The sequence below is a fragment of the Anomaloglossus baeobatrachus genome, chromosome 4, assembly GCF_048569485.1.
Source record: "Anomaloglossus baeobatrachus isolate aAnoBae1 chromosome 4, aAnoBae1.hap1, whole genome shotgun sequence".
NCBI lineage: Eukaryota > Metazoa > Chordata > Amphibia > Anura > Aromobatidae > Anomaloglossus > Anomaloglossus baeobatrachus.
Window position 1 is genome coordinate 39065822 of NC_134356.1, and position 16448 is coordinate 39082269.

The window sequence follows — 16448 nt, forward strand, 5'->3', positions numbered from 1 at the left end:
CTATGTCTCAAGGTAATGTGATGTGGCTATGATCCAGCCGTTTTTCCTCTGGGGATATGTTTGGGCCTAATTGATTCCCTTACAATTTACTTTCCTCTTGTGGGGGATATTTACCATTTACCTATTGTCTATAACATTCACATATACCTTACGAGCAGGTGTTACTGCCATCTACTGGCAATTCCCAGGTATTTTTGTGGGTCATGTTTTTGAGCAAGGTTTTTTTCTTTCCATTCTTTCCTTGCTACTTACCATGCACTTGTTCACTTTTTGTATCAATAAAGACTTTTGTATTTTACTATTATCTCTTATAGTCCTTGTGCTTTGTGTAATCCCTATATTTCACCATCTCCTTTTGGTTTAGGGTTTTACACACTTTTAGGTCTTTCATTAGGAATTGGTGTCTCGGCTATGAGCTCAATCAGTGACATCACTGAATACATTTTGTGAGATCACTATGAACCAGTAACATCACTGAATACATTTTATGAGATCACTATGAACCAATGACATCACTGAGAATCTATTCAATGAACTCACTAGATATCAGTGACATCACTAAGAATATATCCTATGAGTGCAACGAAATCCAGTGACATCACAGACTATATTCTAAGAGTCTGCTTAGTCAGTAACATGGGAATATATCCTATGAACACATGAGAAACCACTGACATTATCAAAAATACAGCCTAAGCACTCACTAGAAAGTAGTGACATCATTCATCTTGTAAACACATCAGTGGAGCACAATAAATGCAGAAGATGCCAGTTTCTGAGGACCAAGACACCTTTCAACCCATCAATGACCCCCAAACTACTGTCCTCTCTTTTCTCCTGATTGCAAGACCACAGTCAAGCATTGTCACGAAGGTACCATGACAGAGAGTGGTTCCTCCTGATATCAGGAGAGCACAGTGCAGGGCTTCATACATACTTGCTCAGGTTAATACTGCTGGCTGTGCAGATTCTCCTTTATCCAGGACTGCTAGGGTTAAGTAGATCTTCTGGTCTCCTGAACGCTGAATGAAAGCTATAGGCAGCTGTTCTCTATGGTTAATTAGCTCTGCTATAAAGACTTCCCTCCTAGTCCAGGTAAACGCTGGTGATAGTTTCTGCTTAGCTTGCTTCTAGTGGAAACCTGTGAGCTGAGGACCAGGAAGACATTCAGAGAACATTTGCTGGGTCAAAGTTGTGTTGAGTTTTTCCCTTCCTTAGTCCTTTTTGGTTTTCCCCCTCTGGTCCGTTTCTCATTATATCTCTTGTTGTTTGGAGTGCTGTTTATTTTAGCCTTGTTTGTCTAATCCTCTTGTCTTTAACCTAAAGGGGGACTAGCATTCCGGCTGCCCTGTGCACTATACAGGGCTGAGCCCAGGAAAAAACAGGGATAGGCACGTGATCGGCGATGGGGTGGAAGAATCCGTATAGGGATGTTACGAGATCGCTAACGAGATCGTTGTTGTGTTACCGTTTCTGTGCCGGAGCAGGGATCTCGTTAAGTGTGACACTTACCAGCGATCAGGCCCCTGCTGTGAGATCGCTAGTCGTTGCTTAATGGTTGGGACCATTTTCTTCAAAGGCGATGTCCTGCTGGGCAGGACGCATCACTGTGTTTGATGCCTACCAACGACCTCCTAACACAGTCCCAACGCCTGCCAAGATCGTTAGACAGGTCGCTGATAGTTACTGCGTCGTTGGTAAGATCTGACTGTGTGACATCTCAACAGCGACCTCCCAGCGACTTACCAGCGATCCTTATCAAGTCACATCGTTTCGGGATCGCTGGGAAGTGACGGGGGCTTTAGAGAGTGTAGGCATCAGTCTCAGGTGACTTTAGGAGGTGACATTGCTCCCCTTTCCCTAGCACAAGACTTCACCGTTATATCGTGTACCCTGTGTGTTGCGGCACTTGCCGGGGGTTCCAGTGTACCTGGCGAAACCCTGGTAGTCACTACGTGACACGCATGCACCGTATCACACTCCATAAATAATCACACTCCCATAATCAATATGTGGAGTGGCACAATTACCGACGTTTTGGTGAAGACTTGGATACAATACGGGTGTATGATTTATGACTGTCCGGTATAGGGATTGATTATTTTCAGGTATAGGGATTGATTATTTTCAGGTATAGGGATTGATTATTTTCGGGTATAGGGATTGATTATTTTCAGGTATAGGGATTGATTATTTTCAGGTATAGGGATTGATTATTTTCAGGTATAGGGATTTATTATTTTCAGGTATAGGGATTGATTATTTTCGGGTATAGGGATTGATTATTTTCGGGTATAAGGATTGATTATTTTTAGGTATAGGGATTGATTATTTTCGGGTATAGGGATTGATTATTTTCGGGTATAGGGATTGATTATTTTCAGGTCTAGGGATTGATTATTTTCAGGTCTAGGGATTGATTATTTTCAGGTATAGGGATTGGTTATTTCCAGGTATAGGGATTGATTATTTCTAGGTATAGGGATTGATTATTTCCAGGTCTAGGGATTGATTATTTCTAGGTATAGGGATTGATTATTTTCAGGTATAGGGATTGATTATTTCTAGGTATAGGGATTGATTATTTCTAGGTATAGGGATTGATTATTTCTAGGTATAGGGATTGATTATTTCCAGGTCTAGGGATTGATTATTTCCAGGTCTAGGGATTATTTTCAGGTCTAGAGATTGGTTATTTTCAGGTATAGGGATTGGTTATTTTCAGGTATAGGGATTGATTATTTCCAGGTCTAGGGATTGATTATTTCCAGGTCTAGGGATTATTTTCAGGTCTAGAGATTGGTTATTTTCAGGTATAGGGATTGGTTATTTTCAGGTATAGGGATTGATTATTTCCAGGTATAGGGATTGATTATGTCTAGGTATAGGGATTGATTATTTTCAGGTATCGGGATTGATTATTTTCAGGTATAGGGATTGATTATTTTCAGGTACAGTATAGGGATTGATTATTTCCCGGTATAGGGATTGATTATTTCCAGGTATAGGGATTGATTATTTCTAGGTATAGGGATTGATTATTTTCAGGTATCGGGATTGATTATTTTCAGGTATAGGGATTGATTATTTTCAGGTACAGTATAGGGATTGATTATTTCCCGGTATGGGGATTGATTATTTCCAGGTATAGGGATTGATTATTTTCAGGTACAGTATAGGGATTGATTATTTCCAGGTATAGGGATTGATTATTTTCAGGTATAGGGATTGATTATTTTCAGGTATAGGGATTGATTATTTCCCGGTATAGGGATTGATTATTTCCAGGTATAGGGATTGATTATTTTCAGGTACAGTATAGGGATTGATTATTTCCAGGTATAGGGATTGATTATTTCCAGGTATAGGGATTGATTATTTCCAGGTACAGATATAAATGGGTGCGAAAATGTGAACTTTTTATTTGAACTTTGTTCCTTTAATAATGGAATGAAAATGTAACAGTAATTATAAGGCGCAGATATGTATCCGAGGCTCACAGGCTTAGCTTGTTGCATTAGTGAGCCCTGAGTCAGACGTTCAGCCGGGGTATGAAAAAGCTCCAGTGTATAGAGCACGAAGTGGCCACCATAGGTTGTATTTGCATGCTACGTCTTGGTGCCAGAAAGCCTGACTTGTAATTCACAGTAATCTCGGAGAAATGCAGCAATGATGAAGGGACACAGTATGTCTGGGCTGATGCCTCCTGTATCTGGGCTCATATTATGATAGCTCCGAGTGAACCCAAGATTAATGACTGGGGGGAAACTTTCCAAACTCCTCCTGAGACCTTACAGCAGCGGTAACCTTTTAAATCGTGACATTGGTATTAGATGCATTCATCTAAATTGCCACTTTATCAAATTTCCAATGACAGCCGTGATGCATTCGGTAAACTTCCATTAAAGTCGGTCTCCAATTTGGACAATCCCTTTTTGATTGCAAAAAATTAAAAACCTGATTACAGAATATCTTGCTGCTCCAACCTCCCCCGATCTGCTATGATTTACAAGGAAGTAGGGGTTAAATTTTCCCAGCAGTGCTTGTCACAGATGACAGACAGTCATGTGGTTTCTGGCCATAGAAGGTCACAGTGTTTGGCTGCGCAAAATGCTCCTTGACTTTCCATTGTTCCTGCTGTTAGCTGTCATTATACCAGGTGTCTCGGGTGTGTCACAGGTGACAGACAGTCATGTGGTTTCTGGCAATAGAAGGTCACAGTGTTTGGCTGCACAAAATGCTCCCTGACTTTCCATTTTTCCTGCTGTTAGCTGTCATTATACCAGGTGTCTCGGGTGTGTCACAGGTGACAGACAGTCATGTGGTTTCTGGCAATAGAAGGTCACAGTGTTTGGCTGCACAAAATGCTCCCTGACTTTCCATTTTTCCTGCTGTTAGCTGTCATTATACCAGGTGTCTCGGGTGTGTCACAGGTGACAGACAGTCATGTGGTTTCTGGCAATAGAAGGTCACAGTGTTTGGCTGCGCATAACGCTCCCTGACTTCATTAGTAGCTTTCCTGCTAGATTCATCTCTCCCCCTTTAGGACCCAGCAGGAGCTCGCCTTCCACTCAGCTGCTGATCATATATTATTTTTATAACATTATTATAGTATTTTATATATATAATATAATAATATTTTATATATATATATATATATATATATATATATATATATATATATATATATATATATTATATTATTTATAATAGTATGTTCTTGGTGCTTAAATACTCCCTTCTCTCCTGGACTGGTGCTGGTGATATTATTCAGCTCAATCTCTTGTTGCAAGCAGGTAGCTTGCTCTCATCTGTAGTATTGTTGCTGAATCATCTGTGGATAAGTAATTAATGCTTCCCCCCCCATGTGCCCCCTAGGTGTTTTCCTTTAGTGTTTAGTGGAGTTGACTGGGTGGCTTTCCTGTTTATTTTTCATCTCTCCCCCTTTAGGACCCAGCAGGAGCTCGCCTTCCACCCAGCTGCTGATTATCAGTATTCTATTGGTGCTTAAATACTCCCATCTTCCCTGGACTGGTGCTGGTAATATTATTCAGTTAATTCAACCTCTGGTTGCAAGCTGTTGGCTTGCACTCATCTGTAGTATCATTGCTGAACTCCTGCCTGAGTCATCTGTGGATAAGTAGTTCATGCTTTTTGTCCCCAGTGTCCCCCCAGATGTTTTCCTTTAGTGTTTAGCGGGGTTGACGAAGAGCTCATCCCACCAATTCCCTATTTAGGGACCAGCACTAGGGATACCTAGGGTCAGGTATCCGGCTTGGTGCATAGGTGCAGAACCTATCTAGGGTGGTGAAGGACCCCAGGGACCAGCGGTAGGTTTGGTCAGGGGTCGCCATCTCCCCTTCCCTGGATATAGGGGTCCCCTTCCCTTCCCTTTTGCTGCTTGCTTGATACTCCCCCGTATGTAGCATGACAGTGCCGCCACAGGGAAAATTAGGTATTGCAATTGCCAATACATTCAATGGGCTGGACACGTAATGCACAGAGGTAGTGGGTCCTCCAGATGGAGAAACACCCGTTATTGATATTCACACTCTCAGATAAGTGACCTAAGTAGGAAACCCTCATATATGACATATATCAAAAATCCTATTTATCTACAGATATAGGGTCAATCTGCAGTTAAAGGGGCTATTCACAATTAGGACAACCCCTTCTTATGCAACTTGTTTCCTCCAGTTACAATATAAGACCCTGTACTCACCTCCCGTTCTGGAACCAGAGCTGCCAGCAATCGCGATTGAGGGCTCACGTGACATAACGCTAGCCTTGAGTCCAATTACAGCCAACTTCTCTCTCCCCACCTTCGGACCAAATGAGCAATCAACAGGAAATAAAAGGGAGCCGCAGTGTCACTTCCTGTTGATTAACTCATTTGGTCCGAAGGCATGGTGACTGGATGCGGGGCTCGCATGATGTCACAATGCCCGGTGAGCCCCGAACTGTGATTACTGACAGCGCTGGTACAGCAGATGAACGAGAGGTGAGTACAGGGTCTTTTACTTTAACTGGTGGAAACAACTGAAATCAGAAGGGGATGTCCTAGTAGTGGACACCCCCTTTAATACCATTACTGTTAAGACGGCACTGAAAGTGCAGCTTTTCTCCTAAGGGGTACTTTGCACGTTGTGACACCGCTACTGCGATATCGTCGGGGGCAAATCGAAAGTGACACACATCCGGCGCCAGTAACGATGTCGCAACGTGTAAAGCCTAGATGCGCTGATAAACGATCGCAAAAGCGTCGTAAATCGGTGATCTGTGTAGTGTTGGCCATTTTCATACATCACTGTGTGTGAAGCCGCAGGAGCGAGGAACATCTCCTTACCTGCGTCCACCGGCAATGCGGAAGGAAGGAGGTGGGCGGGATGTTTACGTCCCGCTCATCTCCGCCCCTCCGCTTCTATTGGCCGCCTGTCGTGTGACGTCGCTGTGACGCCTCACGACCCGCCTTCTTCCAGAGTGTACCGCCCCGTGGCCTCGGCTGCGACCGCCGAGCCGCTCGGGTCTGGGCTCGCGTGTCGGTGGCTCGAGCGCCTCGTTGCTCTGGACCGGTGTTTGGCGCTACGTGCGGGGGGAAGGCATGCGGGTGTTTGATTTTGGGATGATTGTTCGTGACGCCACCCACGGGTTGTGGTGATGGTGGACACCACCGCTGCGGTGAAGGTGCGGGGACTCCCGGGAGCGGTGTAGTGGTGCAGCTAGGTGTTGACCCCTCCGTGGGTAGGGGATGTTGGTCCCGGAGCCCGGTTGTGCGAGGGCCGGGGTGCAGGGCGCAGGACTGCGATGCGGCGCGGTGCCGGATGGCACTGGTGTACTCACGATTAAACCACACAGAGTCACTGGTGAACCAAATGGGGGGATGGACGGGGCCCACAGCCGGCTGCAGCTCCCTAGTCGGGTTGGCAATGTCCGCCTTTCCCCTGCACCTGTGTTTGTAGTGTGACCACTGTGCCTGGGCACTGGTAGTCCGCTCCCCGGTGTGTATGTGTCGTAGGAGCCCCTTTTGCCCGCAGGCGATGGCCCTTGGATCTCTGGCCTCTGGCGGTGGCTACTATCCGGACGGGTTGGGCTGTTGCCTTCAAACGGGACTTTGGTGGGAATGAACCCCTGAGGTCCAGACCGCAATCAGTTAATTTGACTATGGTGGTGGCATATAGCCTAGTTTGGGGTCTGAGTACCCTGCCTGGTGCTCCGGTATCCAGTTAGCTCCCCGGTTCGGTTCCGGCGGGCCACTACCCTGTCCCGGTCCCTCACGGTTCCACAGGTCGTATTACCGGTCTCCTGCAGGCGGCCACTACCGTCTGCCTGCCTGACTGATCTGCGGTCCTAGGCTCCAGCCAGGCTAAAACACACTGACCCTTGAAGAAAAGGGGCTTGTCCCCACGTGCCCCAAACGGCACTGCCAGGAGGTCTGTAAGGTGTGAAAAGGCCGCAACAAGCTGTGGCAGGTATAGGGGACGGAGCAGCCACTGCTAGGTGGCCAGTAAGGGGGGAGTGTTGCCGTCCCTGCCAGGGAGGGGGGTGGTGGGAGTAGGACAGTGCGTGGACGCCGGTATGGGAGTTACAACTATGTATTTGTTTCTCATCTAAGTTACCAAAATGTCCAACCAATGGGTGGATTACTAATAGTTTCGGCATAGACTAGACCAGGGAATGGACTCAAACAGATATTGACCCTTAACTCATGGAATAAAGTATGGACGTTCTCAATGGAATTCCTTGGGCAGATATCCTTTAATTCTCGGAATTTGCATCCGCTGACATTGAAGTACCAAGATGAGAGACAAAGGTGATATTGTGTATAAGATCGGGCAGATGGCAGGTAGGCATTCCAGCAGAAGGAGTAGAGCTAATAAAAGAAGGGCATAAAAGTAACATGGCGCCCAAAATACCTACTCATCAATCCTTTGGGATTGGTGCCCAGGAGGACATAAGTTTTCTATTCCTCGGCCACGCTTTCTCCACACCTTGCTCTCACCCTCTCCACCTCTCCTCAATGTTAGTTTCGGTACTGCCGAAGCCTTTAGGAAACAAACTTTCCTGTAGGTCAGTGGAGGGTTTGGTATATATACTATTATGGTCCAGAAAGTCTCCTTTTTTACCGGCAGCCTCTTGACATTTTGGGAGTGTTGGCAATTTTTCCTAAATGATGACCAGGTTTGAGTGGTAAAAACAAAGCAAAACAAAAACATGATCTTGAGTTACTCTGGCAGGAGTTGTTTATGCTATATGCGTGTACATATGACCACCCAGTGGTTGTAATGTGAAGTGCATTCTGTTGAGCGATTTAGTACCTTGTAGTGATAATGTATTGAAACTGGAGACGTTAGGTGTCCTTGAAGGGATATTCCCACCCCAGAAAGTTATCACCTATCCACAGTAGGAGTACAAGCCACCTGCTTGCAACCAGAGCTTGAATGAACTGAATAATATCACCAGCACCAGTCCAGGGAAGAATGGTTATTTTCACGTCCTCACCGAAGTCTGCTCCTGTGGCTTCTGCTTCGATTACCAGGCGACGCCGTGTTCCCGCCATGGACTGTGCTGGTGATAGGAGAGGAGTCGGTGCCAGTGGCTCTGGTGGGCGCAGGCTGCTCTCATCCACTAAGCTGGGTTTCCTTGGGACTTGCAGTAGCACTGGCTGACTGGAGGTGTCATGTGTCTTCCGGCTGAAGTTACCATCATTCAACTACAGCCAATGGGAAGACACCACACCCTTCTTTCCCCCTCTTGTCTACTGACAACTGCCAGATATAGTTTCCTATTCCTGCTAGTGTCTGGTTCCTGTTCTGACTATTGATCCCTGTGTTTTGACCTGTGTCTGCTCTTTCTGTACCTCACTGCCATCTCTGGTTTGACCTCTGCCTGATTTCCTGACTACGCTCCTGTCTGCTGTGTTTGTCCCTTTTTGTGCCTCCTGGTTTGGACCCTACCTGATGACCACTCTTTCCTGGATTATAGCCTTCCGTAGGCTGCAATCTCCTGGACCTTGTGTACTTCCAAATCCCTGTACAGGGGTTAAAGGGTTTCAGGGTTCTTGAGAGCCTGCCAACTTGGTGGATAGCCCTAATCTGTCCGTGACAGTCATCCTGAGTCTGTGGTCAAGGGTAGACATTACAGATATTTAAGAACCAAGAAAATACTGATAATCACCAGCTGGTGGAAGGCAAGCTCCTGCTGGGTCCAAAAGGGATCCAGCAGGAAAGCTACCTATACCACTGAACACCAACAGCAGGAACAATAGAAAGTCAGGGAGCAATTTGTGCAACCAAACGCTGTGACCTTCTATTGCCAGAACCCACATGACTCTCTGTCACCCGTGACTTGGAAATCCAAAGTATTGGATCCTTTTCTCCTCCAACATCATCTATGAAGGTGAGAGTCGGGATTCCTTCCCATAAACATTGAATGGTCAGCCAATCCCATAGATATCAATGGGCACGGACAACTTCAGTCAATCGGGAAATTAGATTATAAGTCCTTGTGGAAAAAAGGGACTGACGGGAGGAATACTATGAAGGGAAAGTAAGTATACACATGATATAATAAAATAAGTACGTAGCCTCCTAGAGAAAACATCTTTTGAGAAGACAATAGTGGCAAAAAAAAAAAAACGTTTTCGCGAAATGTCAAATTCACACCGGGAGCATGAAATCAAATGAGTTGCTTTTTAATTCTAAAATGCGGCTCCGATCCGAGATGAAAGACGACGTTCTTGGAGACGTGTCTCGAAAACCCGTCAGGCTTAGGAATATCAATTTGGCTCCTCTTCCACCATGATGTCAATAACTGCTGCCCCGACAAGCACCGAAAAGAAAAGAAACAAAAACTGTCACAAAATAGGTCTTCTATTGGGAACCAGGCCCAAAAAAATTACATAAAATATGCCGCTCGGTGAGAGAGCTCTTCACGCTTGGGAATGAGGACGCTCCAGTCCAATTGTACCGCGCTGTCATGTGAACAGATGGGAGCAGAAGATCTCAGCTTTCACCACGGCTGGGTTAAAGGTCTCGAGCCTTAAAAGATGGGCCAGACAGGACTCCACAGCGGGACACCTCTGTGCCGTGACATTGAAGAACCCCAAGAGGCCTGCTGAGGACGGAGGACGTTCTCCGCCACCAATCCCTCAGCTGCTTCCCAGCAGACCGGCACCAGCGAGATCCCAGACTTGTATAGAGGCTCGAAATCTAAACGCATGTCTAATCCAATCACAAGCAGATTGGAAACTATCTGTATACCTCCCATATAGCATATTCATGTTGGCTTAAACCAAGCTTTCTGTTGTTTTCCTATGAAATCTGTACAGCCAGCGAATCCCCTCCACCCCACCCAACGTGGACCCTCACATTTAATCCTATTTATCCGCTCCATCAATTTAACAGCTTTAAATATTCACATTTTTTTTTTCAGAGCGACACAAGGAAACGCGTTACCTACACTTGGTAACGAGGCCGACGTCTGGAGACAAATGAAACCGGCTGGCTGCATCTGTAATGAGGCATTAATTGAGTATGTATATATACAGTATTTATATGAAAAGGGCTATTTTCCGGGACTACAAAGCCGCCGGTTCCTTAGTATGACCCGATTCCTTTACTGAGTCGCACGCATAGATTATAGAATTGGAAAAAAAAATAATATTATATATATATATAAATATATATATATATATCCACATACATACATACATACATATATATATATACATATACACATATACATATTTATATATACACATATATATATATATATGCATATATATATATATATATGCATATATATATATATATATATATATATATATATATATATATATACACATACATACAGTGCCTACAAGTAGTATTCAACCCCCTGCAGATTTAGCAGGTTTGATAAGATGCAAATAAGTTAGAGCCTGCAAACTTCAAACAAGAGCAGGATTTATTAACAGATGCATAAATCTTACAAACCAACAAGTTATGTTGCTCAGTTAAATTTTAATACATTTTCAACATAAAAGTGTGGGTCAATTATTATTCAACCCCTAGGCTTAATATTTTGTGGAATAACCCTTGTTTGCAATTACAGCTAATAATCGTCTTTTATAAGACCTGATCAGGCCGGCACAGGTCTCTGGAGTTATCTTGGCCCACTCCTCCATGCAGATCTTCTCCAAGTTATTTAGGTTCTTTGGGTGTCTCATGTGGACTTTAATCTTGAGCTCCTTCCACAAGTTTTCAATTGGGTTAAGGTCAGGAGACTGACTAGGCCACTGCAACACCTTGATTTTTTCCTTCTTGAACCAGGCCTTGGTTTTCTTGGCTGTGTGCTTTGGGTCGTTGTCTTGTTGGAAGATGAAATGACGACCCATCTTAAGATCCTTGATGGAGGAGCGGAGGTTCTTGGCCAAAATCTCCAGGTAGGCCGTGCTATCCATCTTCCCATGGATGCGGACCAGATGGCCAGGCCCCTTGGCTGAGAAACAGCCCCACAGCATGATGCTGCCACCACCATGCTTGACTGTAGGGATGGTATTCTTGGGGTCGTATGCAGTGCCATCCAGTCTCCAAACGTCACGTGTGTGGTTGGCAGCAAAGATCTCGATCTTGGTCTCATCAGACCAGAGAACCTTGAACCAGTCTGTCTCAGAGTCCTCCAAGTGATCATGAGCAAACTGTAGACGAGCCTTGACATGACGCTTTGAAAGTAAAGGTACCTTACGGGCTCGTCTGGAACGGAGACCATTGCGGTGGAGTACGTTACTTATGGTATTGACTGAAACCAATGTCCCCACTGCCATGAGATCTTCCCGGAGCTCCTTCCTTGTTGTCCTTGGGTTAGCCTTGACTCTTCAGACAAGCCTTGCCTCGGCACGGGTGGAAACTTTCAAAGGCTGTCCAGGCCGTGGAAGGCTAACAGTAGTTCCATAAGCCTTCCACTTCCGGATGATGCCCCCAACAGTGGAGACAGGTAGGCCCAACTCCTTGGAAAGGGTTTTGTACCCCTTGCCAGCCTTGTGACCCTCCACGATCTTGTCTCTGATGGCCTTGGAATGCTCCTTTGTCTTTCCCATGTTGACCAAGTATGAGTGCTGTTCACAAGTTTGGGGAGGGTCCTAATTAGTCAGAAAAGGCTGGAAAAAGAAATAATTAATCCAAACATGTGAAGCTCATTGTTCTTTGTGCCTGAAATACTTCTTAATACTTTAGGGGAACCAAACAGAATTCTAGTGGTTTGAGGGGTTGAATAATAAATGACCCTCTGAATAAACTTTTCACAATTTAAAAAAAAAAAGAAATAACATTCTTTTTTGCTGCATTTCACACTTCCAGGCTGATCTACAGTCCAAATGTCACAATGCCAAGTTAATTCCGAATGTGTAAACCTGCTAAATCTGCAGGGGGTTGAATACTACTTGTAGGCACTGTATATATATATATATATATACAGTTAGGTCCAGAAATATTTGGACAGTGACACAATTTTCGCGAGTTGGGCTCTGCATGCCACCACATTGGATTTGAAATGAAACCTCTACAACAGAATTCAAGTGCAGATTGTAACGTTTAATTTGAAGGTTTGAACAAAAATATCTGATAGAAATTGTAGGAATTGTACACATTTCTTTACAAACACTCCACATTTTAGGAGGTCAAAAGTAATTGGACAAATAAACCAAACCCAAACAAAATATTTTTATTTTCAATATTTTGTTGCAAATCCTTTGGAGGCAATCACTGCCTTAAGTCTGGAACCCATGGACATCACCAAACGCTGGGTTTCCTCCTTCTTAATGCTTTGCCAGGCCTTTACAGCCGCAGCCTTCAGGTCTTGCTTGTTTGTGGGTCTTTCCGTCTTAAGTCTGGATTTGAGCAAGTGAAATGCATGCTCAATTGGGTTAAGATCTGGTGATTGACTTGGCCATTGCAGAATGTTCCACTTTTTTGCACTCATGAACTCCTGGGTAGCTTTGGCTGTATGCTTGGGGTCATTGTCCATCTGTACTATGAAGCGCCGTCCGATCAACTTTGCGGCATTTGGCTGAATCTGGGCTGAAAGTATATCCCGGTACACTTCAGAATTCATCCGGCTACTCTTGTCTGCTGTTATGACATCAATAGACACAAGTGACCCAGTGCCATTGAAAGCCATGCATGCCCATGCCATCACGTTGCCTCCACCATGTTTTACAGAGGATGTGGTGTGCCTTGGATCATGTGCCGTTCTCTTTCTTCTCCAAACTTTTTTCTTCCCATCATTCTGGTACAGGTTGATCTTTGTCTCATCTGTCCATAGAATACTTTTCCAGAACTGAGCTGGCTTCATGAGGTGTTTTTCAGCAAATTTAACTCTGGCCTGTCTATTTTTGGAATTGATGAATGGTTTGCATCTAGATGTGAACCCTTTGTATTTACTTTCATGGAGTCTTCTCTTTACTGTTGACTTAGAGACAGATACACCTACTTCACTGAGAGTGTTCTGGACTTCAGTTGATGTTGTGAACGGGTTCTTCTTCACCAAAGAAAGTATGCGGGGATCATCCACCACTGTTGTCATCCGTAGACGCCCAGGCCTTTTTGAGTTCCCAAGCTCACCAGTCAATTCCTTTTTTCTCAGAATGTACCCGACTGTTGATTTTGCTGGGTAGATTTATTGATGATCTGATATTTGTCTGGAGGGGTAGTCTCTCGTCTGCGAAAGGTTTTTTTTTCTTATTTGGATTTGAATGATTTCAATCTAAAATTTACGAGTAGTAGTCATGAGGTATCAACAAACTTCTTGGACTTAAAATTGACCGCAGATTTGGATAGCAATAAGGTCTTGATATCTCCCTATAAAAAATCTACTGCATGCAATAGTATTTTAATGGCTTCCTCTAATCATCCCAAACATGTCATTCAGAATATTCCTGTGGGGGAGCTCATTAGACTAAAAAGGAATACCACATCTAGTGATAGATTGGAGGAAGAAATTGAAATAACTTGTAACAATTTAAAAAAAAGGGGGTATCCCAATTGGTCTTTGGAGAGAGCCAAGAAAAAAATAGCAGGCATGGATAGGGTTAAGCTGTTGGATTCTACTAAGAAAAAAAGACAGTTTGACTCCAAAAAATCTGGGGTAGTTTTCAGCACCAACTATAGTCCTCAGTGTAATTCTATTGTCAAAATTATCAGAAAATATCTTCCGTTATTATCTCAGAATGATATTTTGAAAAACATTGTGGAAAATAATGATATTGCCTTTGTGGCAAAAAGAGCCCCAACCTTAGCTACATTATTATCACCGAGCATGTTCAAAGATCCAGACAAAATCTCCCCTAGCAACTGGTTAAAAACAATAGGATTTTTTAAATGCGGTGCTAATATTTGTAAGTGCTGCGGTTTTGCTAATAAGTCTAAAATATTTGCATCTATTTCCAATGAAAAACAGTTTAATGTCCGTTCTTTTATAAACTGTAATACGGAGAATGTAATTAATTGCAATATATGCCGCATGCAATATGTAGGTTGCACGATGAACCCCCTTAAAACCAGAATCCGCAAACATCTTTCAGATGCTAGCAATTTGCCAATGGTTGGTGCATCAGTAGTATCCCGACATTTTTCAAAAAAACACAATGGGGATTTACGCGGTTTTTCTTTTATAGAGCATGTAAAAAAACCATTGAGAGGGGGAGATTTTCATAAAAAAGTGCTTGCAAGAGAGAGTAGGTGGATATTTGAGCTGGGGACCCGCATGCCACAGGGCTTTAACAATCGTATGGATATCATTATGCACTATTGATACATTGTTGCATTATATGTTGCTGGTTATTACTACTGTGTTATGCTTTTGTATCACTTAAAAAATAATTTTATGGTCAGGTTATTGGATTTTCTGATTGTATTTTTCTCCAAAATGTTGAATCCTGTCCTTATAACTCTTCTGCATGCTGTATATTGATCAATATGCGGATAGCTTACATGTTTGATTTGCTTTTCTAGCTCATGTTTTTAAACCTCTCACACATGTTTGTAATTACCCTGATGGGAGTGAGATGTATATAAGGTTCTATGTTTGGAAAGCAGATCAGATTCTGGACCATGAAGAAGGCGGATTTTACCGCTGAAACGCGTAGTCCTATCTGCGCTATTTTCCTGCGATAATGCTGTTCTGAATTGCTTGGACCATTATATTTTAATGAATTTATGAATAAAAAGAAGGAAACATTTTTTTAACAGCATCCTGGATTGCTCACGTTATTGCTGGACTCTGCTTTGTCGTTGTTCATATATATGTATGTATATATATATATATATATATATATACATATACACACACACACACACACACACACACACACATATATATGCATATATATATATATATATATATATATATACACACATACATACAAACACACATACACACACACATATATATGTACATACAGTGTGTCCACCGCCATTAACTTGAGAACGGCGGCAGCTATAGGCATAGAAGTGGTGTCTAGGTATAGTAAAGTAGCCATGCGCTACGCAATGAAACCGCCTATAGCGCCACCTGGTGGAAAACAACGGAGTTAGCATTTTTATCTCGAAAACGGAACGCGATAGAGAAATAAAGTGAATTACAAAGTTGTAGGGCATCATCAATTCAATACTAATCGACACCTTGCATACAGAAAAGCTATGATATGAAACCCATGACCCCCCAAAACATTGAATGCTGGTCACGCATATGGCGCTCATTTAACTTTGATGCTCAAAGTGTCCCCCGTCAGCTGCAATGCACATCTGGACTCTGCACAGCATACTGTATCTTGCTGCACGTTGTGCAATATGGTAGGTGACATGTTTGCACAAGCATCTGTGAGACCTCGTCGTAGGTCCTGCAATGTTGGTGGAGGGGTCGCATACACCTGCTGTTTGATGTGACCTCACAGAAAGAAGTCCAATGGGGTCAGGTCAGGTGAGCGTGGAGGCCACTCCACACAGCCACCATACCCAATGACTTGTAGGAAGGTCTCCATGAGGTATCGCTTCACGTCCGCAGCCTTGTGAGTTTTACACGTTCTAATCATAGCATTTCTGTATGCAAGGTGTGGATTCGTATTGAATTGATGATGCCCTACAACTTTGTAATTCACTTTTTTTCTCTATCTCCATTTTCGAGATAAAAATGCTAATTCCGTTGTTTTCCACCAGGTGGCGCTATAGGTGGTTTCATTGCATAGCACATGGCTACTTTACTATACCTAGACACCACTTCTATGCCTATAGCCGCCACCATTCTCAAGTTAATGGCGGTGGACAGGATATGGGTGGACACACTGTGTGTATATATATATATATATATATATATATATATATATATATATATACAAATCAAAATATTCCGTATAATACCACTATAATGAATTCAAAACCAATGAGAACCCTCAGAAATTCAAATAAATGGGAGAG

The 16448-nt window shown here is 43.4% G+C and overlaps 2 long non-coding RNA genes across 2 annotated transcripts in view; one reads left to right on the forward strand and one right to left on the reverse strand.

Moving 5' to 3' along the window:
• The window catches only part of LOC142303118 (uncharacterized), a 393352-nt gene that overhangs the window by 158419 nt on the left and 218485 nt on the right, over positions 1-16448 (reverse strand). The window lies entirely within an intron of this gene.
• The window catches only part of LOC142301163 (uncharacterized), a 65873-nt gene continuing 50062 nt past the window's right edge, over positions 638-16448 (forward strand). The window contains exons 1-2 of the long non-coding RNA XR_012752701.1: positions 638-873; positions 10432-10530. This is a non-coding gene — a long non-coding RNA (uncharacterized LOC142301163). The remainder of the gene's footprint in view (positions 874-10431; positions 10531-16448) is intronic.